Genomic DNA, 8,834 nt, shown 5'->3' on the forward strand with positions numbered 1-8,834 from the left:
CATTTATTTATTTATTTTAAATGGTGTTTTTATTTATTTAAAAAAACGTTAGCGCCATGGGCAGCGATTTGGCAGTTTATTTAGAATGACGAGGCCATCTATGTTCTGAAAAGATGAGGGGGGAGACGAAAAATTAATGTATGCTGTCTGAAAGCCACCGTAAGTGTGAACAATCAATTAAGACCTGAAATGGTTTATCAAATCCTTCCAATGATTGCTAAGCCAGAATCCATCTTCTCGGTTGAAATTGCCTCTGTACTTGTATATGTGGATAACCTCATGAACGAATCTCTCATGGTAGCCAGATGGCTTGCAGAGAACCTCTGTCTTGGAGAAGTCAATGTCATGTGAGCCTACTGAATTATAACAGTGATCTGCCACGGCCGATGTGTTGGTCCTACCGTGTTTAAGGTCTGCTTTGTGTTCACGGATGCGGTCCGAGACATGTTTGGTTTCTCCAGTGTAACTACTACCACAGAGGCAACTTAGTTTGTAGACACCAGGGTACTGTATGTCCGGAATCACATATTTTACAGACGGAACCAGATCACGGATTTTTATGTAATGTGTTGAAACGGACCTGGATCTTGTGTTTATTCAAGATTTTGGAGATCTTTTTTGTGATCCCCGCAATGTAGGGTAAAGTGATGGTTTTGAAAGGCTCCTCAAGAGGGTCCTTCTTCATGGTTTGGGTGATAGCTTTGCGGATTGTATAGTCGGAGTAACCATTAGCCTTAAGAGCTTGGTGTACGTGCTTGAGTTCACTGCCTGTGTGTTCCTGGTCGGATATGCATTGGGCTCTATGGTACAGAGTTTTGATGAGAGACTTCTTCGGTGATGGATGGTGGTGGGAATCCGGTTTCAGATAAGCATCCGTATGGGTAGCTTTCCTGTAGACAGAGTGACTCATTGAACCATCAGGTCTCTTTTATTGTTATATATTTTATTATTTTATTGTTTCCCTTTAACGTGACCGAAAGAGCTAAGAAAATGAATTACTGCAGTCACGAAAGCGTTAAATCAAAATTTAATGAATGAGTGTTTGAATTAATGGATTACTGAATAAATTAATGAGTGTTTGACTGAATAGCTTACTGAATTAGTGAATGAGTCTTTGAATTAATGGATTACTGAATTGAGTGAGTGAGCATGCGACTTAATGACTCACTGAATGAATGGACATTTGAATGACCGAATGAATGCACGAGTGATCGTTTGATGGAATAAGTGAATGCGTGCGTGCGATGTTGGAAGGAGCGGATTAATATACGGACGAGTGTCCGATTGAACCAACACATTCGTGAACACGGCACGCGAGTGAGCCGCTTTGAAGGGAAGGAATGTGTGAATTGTTGAATGAACGAGCGAATTGCATGCGTGATCATTCCAAGGAAGAGAAGGAAAGGTGGGAAGGAAGCGAGACGCGGCAGTGAGTGAATGAAGGGTGGGTGAAGGCTGAGAAGGGGGTATTGTGACGTTACGCGCCAGATTGGCCGCATGCTGTTGTTAGATTATGCGGCGCTGTGATTGTCAAAAATGTGATCGGCCCAATTGTTTGGTGCTGCCCGGCCGCTGATTGCAGCGACACACAAAGACAGAGATGGTCCCGTATATATCCTTGACAGACTTTTCGGGGTAAAAGTAGCACCTATGCAGGCCGGCAAGGCACGCGGGGGAGGTGTGGGTGGCCAGAACCTATGCCTGGCCGCCTTTGTCTCCCGAGCGGCGATGTTTACTACAAAACCGCGTCGGGGTACTCATTTCGGGGCTGAGTCGACCTCGGGGGAAGCCCAGCACCGGTACAGATAATCGTCACCGGTGTTGGCTTGTGATTGGGAATCGAACTCGGATCGCCCGGGTTCGTAGCGTGGCGCAAACCGCTACACCACCGCTCCCCGCAGTGACGCGCGGTCGCACAAACTCGCTCACACTCACCCATGTGTGTGGGGCGTGTGTACGCACGTTTAGAGAGGCGTGCGCGTGCGCGTGTACGGTGTGTGTGTATATATATGTAGATGCTCAGATACATTCATCGATCCGAGTTCGATTCCTACACTCACGGCCACCACCAACACCTGTGACGATTGTCAGGGTCTCGCCAAGGTCGACTCAGCCTTTTCATTAGTATCCGGTACGATGCTTACACATCAGCGCTGGGGAGACAAAGGCAGCCGGGCGGGCGAGTGGTGCTGGCCACCATTCACCCCCTCGTGTATCGTCTCGGACCTTCGTCCGATTCAAATATATGAGCAAGCGAGGGCTTTACCATTCTGGCGAATTGCCCGATGATGCTGGAAGTATTTACCAGCGAAACGTCGTACTCAAACTGTAAATGTGGATTAACTCTTCAACACACCGGTGGGCTGAAGTAGTGAATTGTTTGTCTTTTGTCAACGTGACACTTTTTTTGCTGATTGGCCGTGTCGGGTGGTGGAGGGTTACGACACATTTATAAATAAACGCGATCTAACCCAAAACCCTTTATTATGAATAATATTGGTCGCGAAAGCCTACGTGTTAAACTGAGATTTTATATATATATACACACATAAAAATAATGATTCATATTCTATATGTTGTTTTTGTTGTTGTTGTAGTACGCATCCCGCCAACTGCGACGTTCTCGTTTCGCGTGGTGCCACGTGGCATGGCCGCGGATCGGCGCGAGGCGCTTGGCTCACGGCGGCGAGCGATCGCCAAACAAAATCCGAAATTCCACGAAGTGAAGTAACGAAACATAGCGAGAAAAAGCATCATCCTCGAATCCCAAAACTTGTAACATGCAAGACGGATGACGAAGGGCCATTGCCCGAAACGTCGCCGACTACAAACGCTTTTGCTCTCGCAGGTGACGAGCGGACACGCTGCTAACACACGCGTTGGGTGGGTTTGTCTATCGTGGTTCGGCTCATTGCACTGTGACCACAGGGATCATGATGATGGTGATGATGCTGATGATGGTTAGATCGCGTTATTTATTAATGCGTCGCAACCCTCCACCACCTGACACGGCCAATCAGTAAAAAAAAAATGTGTCACGTTGACAAAAGACAAAATAGTTCACTACTTTAGCCCCACGCCGGTGGTGTTGTTGAAGAGTGAATCCACAACATTTACAATTTTTGAGTAGTACGACGTTTCGCTGATAATTACATCACCCAGCATCATCGGGCTATTTGCCAGAATAGCGAAGCAATCCACCAGCTTCCGGTCTTAAATAGAGCAGCAGCAGGGTGACGTCATCACCATTTAACCCAATCAGGTGCAGAAATCAGAGGCAGTGATGAGTAATCAGTTAATTGTGATGATTAGTAATCAGTTGTAAATTATTAATCAGTGTATTATTTAATAACTGAACCACCCAATCACTATACCCAATCAGGTGCAGAAATCGGAGGTGGGGGGGGTTATTGTAATTATATACTACTTAGTAATCAGCTAATTAGTATGTGTTTCCCGTATAAGGAATTGCAATATGTATTATTTAATAATAGGCTGATAATGGTGCTGATGATGATTGGTGGGAATGATGATGATGATGATGCCGATCGAGACATGATGATGACTATTAATGATGGTAGTCGTGGTGGTGCTGATCATGGAATTGTTGATGGTGATGGTGCTGATGATAATTGGTGACAGTGATGATGTTTACGATTGGTGGGGATGATGATGATGGTGATGATGATGACGATCGTGAAATGATGATGACTGTTAATGATGGTAGTCGTGGTGGTGCTGATCATGGAATTGTTGATGGTGATGGTGCTGATGATGACTGGTGACAGTGATGATGTTATTGACTGGTGGGGATGATGGTGGTGATGATGGTGACATTATGATGAGTGTCAATGATGGAAGTGGTGGTGATAATGATTATCATGCAATTGATGATAATGATACCGATGATGATTGGTGGTGGTGGTGCTAATAATGATTGCTATAATGAAGTGGGTGATGATGATGATAAATGTGGAAGTAGCCATGATAGTGTGGTGTTGATTGATAATGATGTGATGATGATTGATGACGGTGATAATTATATTTGTGAGTTTATTTTACTGATCCGTACTAGGTAAATACACACAGACACCACGTATGTAAATACAAAATTTACGTACTTTGTGTTCTGCGTAATTTAAATTCACATAGAGCAACTAACCTACCCTGCTTAACCAGACAATACACACACACAGACACAAAGATCCCCCGTATAGCCTTCTCTAGACTATTAGGGCAAGTGCTGTTAGCGAGCACCTATGAAGGCCGGTCAAGCGCTCGAGCGGGTGGGTGGCCAGCACCACACCCGAGCCGCCTTTGTATCCCCAGTGGCGATGTTTACACACCGCACCAGGTGCTCATTTGAGGCTGAGTCGACCTAGGGGAGGAGGCCCAAGACCGGTTCAGATAATCGTCACCGGTATTGGCCGTGAGCGGGAATCGAACCCGGGTCGACGTTTTTTTTCAACACTACACTACCGCTCCCCCCCCCCCCACACACACAAAGTCACAAAGACAAATATCCCCCGTATAGCCTTAACAGACTGTTGGGGCAAGTGCTGTTATTGAGCGCCTATGAAGGCCGGCACGGCACACGAGGGGGTGGGTGAGCGAGCACTTTGCACGCACTGCAACACACAGCAGCAGCAGCAGCATCACCACCAGTATATTAATGAAACGCATCTCTAAGAGCAATATTGTTAACATTAGCTCATAAATCACCGCAGCAGCTACTCAGATAAAATTAACAGAGCCAGTCCTTCAAGTCCGTAAGCGGCGTTCGTTTTTATCCAATTGAGCCATTTGCGAGGGCAAATTATAGTGATGAAGACCGAGTGAGAGTTAAAAAAAATCACCGCGAATTTGTTGAGGGTTTTAGGAGTATGATTAGAGAGAGAGAGAGCGTAGCATTTGAGAATGTCACTCACACGGCTGAGTTATGATTTTCAGTTTGCGTGCGCGCGTGTGTGTGTCTGTGTGTGTCTGTGTGTATCTGTGTGTTTGTGTGTGTCTGTGTGTCTGTGTGTGTGTCTGTGTCTGTGTGTGTGTCTGTGTGTGTCTGTGTGTATCTGTGTGTCTGTGTGTCTGTGTGTGTGTCTGTGTGTGTCTGTGTGTGTGTCTGTGTGTATCTGTGTGTGTCTCTGTGTGTCTCTGTGTGTCTGTGTCTGTGTGTGTCTGTGTGTGTCTGTGTGTATCTGTGTGTCTGTGTGTGTCTGTGTGTCTGTGTGTGTCTGTGTGTCTGTGTGTATCTGTGTGTGTCTGTGTTTGTGTGTCTGTGTGTATCTGTGTGTCTGTGTGTGTCTGTGTGTCTGTGTGTGTCTGTGTGTATCTGTGTGTGTCTGTGTGTATCTGTGTGTGTCTGTGTCTGTGTGTGTCTGTGTGTGTCTGTGTGTCTGTGTGTGTCTGTGTGTATCTGTGTGTCTGTGTGTGTGTGTGTGTCTGTGTGTGTGTGTGTCTGTGTGTCTGTGTGTATCTGTGTGTATCTGTGTGTGTCTGTGTGTGTCTGTGTGTGTCTGTGTGTATCTGTGTATCTGTGTGTCTGTGTGTGTCTGTGTGTCTGTGTGTGTCTGTGTGTATCTGTGTGTGTCTGTGTGTGTCTGTGTGTCTGTGTGTGTCTGTGTGTCTGTGTGTGTCTGTGTGTATCTGTGTGTGTCTGTGTGTATCTGTGTGTGTCTGTGTCTGTGTGTGTCTGTGTGTGTCTGTGTGTCTGTGTGTGTCTGTGTGTATCTGTGTGTCTGTGTGTGTCTGTGTGTGTGTGTGTCTGTGTGTCTGTGTGTATCTGTGTGTATCTGTGTGTGTCTGTGTGTGTGTGTCTGTGTGTGTCTGTGTGTATCTGTGTATCTGTGTGTCTGTGTGTGTCTGTGTGTCTGTGTGTGTCTGTGTGTATCTGTGTGTGTCTGTGTGTGTCTGTGTGTGTCTGTGTGTCTGTGTGTGTCTGTGTGTATCTGTGTGTGTCTGTGTGTGTGTCTGTGTGTGTCTGTGTGTATCTGTGTATCTGTGTGTATCTGTGTGTATCTGTGTGTCTGTGTGTCTGTGTGTGTATCTGTGTGTCTGTGTGTGTGTGTCTGTGTGTGTGTGTCTGTGTGTGTCTGTGTGTGTGTCTGTGTGTCTGTGTGTATCTGTGTGTCTGTGTGTGTGTATGTGTGTGTGTCTGTGTGTGTGTGTGTGTCTGTGTGTATCTGTGTGTCTGTGTGCGCGTGTCACGTGGGTGCGCGCCAATTATTGTCAAGGGAGCGGCTTAGTGACCGGAGCAATTAGATAATCTCCGTCATCATCATCATCATCACTGGCATGATCGTCGGCATCGTAATTGGCATCGTCATCATCATCATCATCAATGACATCATTATGATCACTATCATCGGTATCAGCGGCATCATCATCAGAATACAGTATTTATATAAATTAGCGGAATCCGATGAGCTATAAAGCTCTTTTCACCACCAGCTCCATCTCCTCTCTCTCTCCTTGGGGTCCTGGTGCAGAATCCCTTGCGTTGAGTCACCACCAGCCCGCGTTCGGGGGGCGAGAGGGTGGGAGGAGAGGTGGGTGGGTGGTCTCTCGATTATTAAGATTAAGCTGTCGCTGTAAATGTCCACACGATAAGCCACTTTATTGCGCTATCATTTACGATAGCCGGGTCGCTCCCGAAAAATAAGTTCATACCTCAGCGGGCCATGCCTGTTTAGATAAAACAAAAATTGTGTTTAGTTTGTATTCGTGTATACTTTAAGTGATGTGTTTACCTCTCCTCTACGTTGCACTCCTGCCCTTGATTGAACAACAGCGCATGCGATCGCGAAATTCCGGACTAATTCTCCAGTAGAAATAAATATTCTGAGATTCTGATTATCATTTTTTTATCTCTTCCAAAAAAAATAATGTTTTTTTCAAAAATTTACGTTTTTGAGATAATTCGTGACCGGGCCAAGAGATTGGTGGGGGGTGGCGGGGGGGAGGGGGCAGATTCTCTTGCGATTACTTTGAAGATGCAAAAGATTCCGATTCGGATTAGCGTCGTCTGTCAGTCGCTTTGCATCACCGGTCACTGTGGCAGCAGCAACAGCAGTTCGCGTTATTGTTATTTTGAAGGCCGCTCCGTTGGATCTATTTAATCAGTCACTGTAATTGAGTTGGACATGATAAGTCTAGGGTTCAAAGAGAGAGACAGAGAGGGAGAGGAGAGAGGAGAGAGAGAGAGGGTGGGGTGAGATAATTTGTAGAAGTTATGAGAAGCTGGGTCGGAATATGGGAGGTTAGAGAGATGGAGAGAAGGAGTGACGTCGATTTTTTAAAAATTTGTATTTAAAGATTAATAGGTGGGATTATGGGACGCTTGGACAGACGGATGAGCGGTTGAATCCTGACGAGGATGGGGATGGGTGGCCACCACCACGCCCGGCCACCTTTGTCTCCCCAGTGTTGATGTTTGATTAGCACGGTTGGCTATGTACCGCGCGAAAGAAGTTCAACATACATACATACAAGCACTCACACATACAAACACATCTCACACATACACTCACACACACACATACAAGCACTCACACATACAAACACTCTCACACATACACTCACACACATACAAACTCTCACACGCACACATACAAACACTCTCACACATACACACATACACACACATACAAGCACTCACACGCACACATACAAACACTCTCACACATACACACACATACAAGCACTCACACGCACACATACAAACACTCTCACACATACACACTCACACACACATACAAGCACTCACGCACACATACAAACACTCTCATACATACACACATACAAGCACTTACCCGCACACATACATACACTCTCACACATACACACTCACACACACATACAAGCACTCACACGCACACATACAAACACTCTCACACATACACACTCACACACACATACAAACACTCACACGCTAACACATACAAACACTCTCACACATACACGCATACACTCACACATACACACTCACACACACATACAAGCACTCACACGCACACATACGTACACTCTCACACATACACACACACATACAAGCACGCACACATACAAACACTCTCACACATACACACTCACACACACACATACAAACACTCTCTCTTTCACACACAATCACACACACATAACAAAAACACACAAGGATCTCCCGTGAAGCCTTAACTGACTGTTGGTGCAAGCCCTGTTAGCGAGTAACCTATGAAGGCCTTCACTGTGGTACACGAGGGCGTGGGTGGCCAGCACCACGCCCGGTCACCTTTTGTCTGCTCCGAGCTGTCTAATCCTTCCCTGTGGACACGCATGTTGCGTTCATTTCGCACCGTACGTAGCAAACCGTGCTAATCGGAGGTGCGGGGGAAGGACAACAAACTATGGGTCTCTGTGTCAGTCTATGGGTCTCTGTGTGAATCTATGGGTGTCTGTGTGAGACTATGGGTCTCTGTGTGAGTATATGAGTCTCTGTGTGAGTCTATGAGTCTGTGTGTGAGTCTATGGGTCTCTGTGTGAGTCTATGGGTCTCTGTGTGAGTCTATGGGTCTCTGTGTGAGTCTATGGGTCTCTGTGTGAGACTATGAGTCTCTGTGTGAGTCTATGGGTCTCTGTCTGAGTCTATGAGTCTCTGTGTGAGTCTATGAGTCTCTGTGTGAGCCTATGGGTCTCTGTGTGAGTCTATGGGTCTCTGGGTCTATGAGTTTTTGTGTGAGTCTATGAGTCTCTGTGTGAGTCTATGAGTCTCTGTGTGAGTCTATGAGTCTCTGTGTGAGTCTATGAGTCTCTGTCTGAGTCTATGAGTTTTTGTGTGAGTCTATGAGTCTCTGTGTGAG

This window comes from Petromyzon marinus, chromosome 55, assembly GCF_048934315.1.
Source record: "Petromyzon marinus isolate PM22_M1 ecotype Great Lakes invasive population chromosome 55, UKy_Petmar_22M1.pri1.0, whole genome shotgun sequence".
Classification (NCBI taxonomy): Eukaryota; Metazoa; Chordata; class Hyperoartia; order Petromyzontiformes; family Petromyzontidae; genus Petromyzon; species Petromyzon marinus.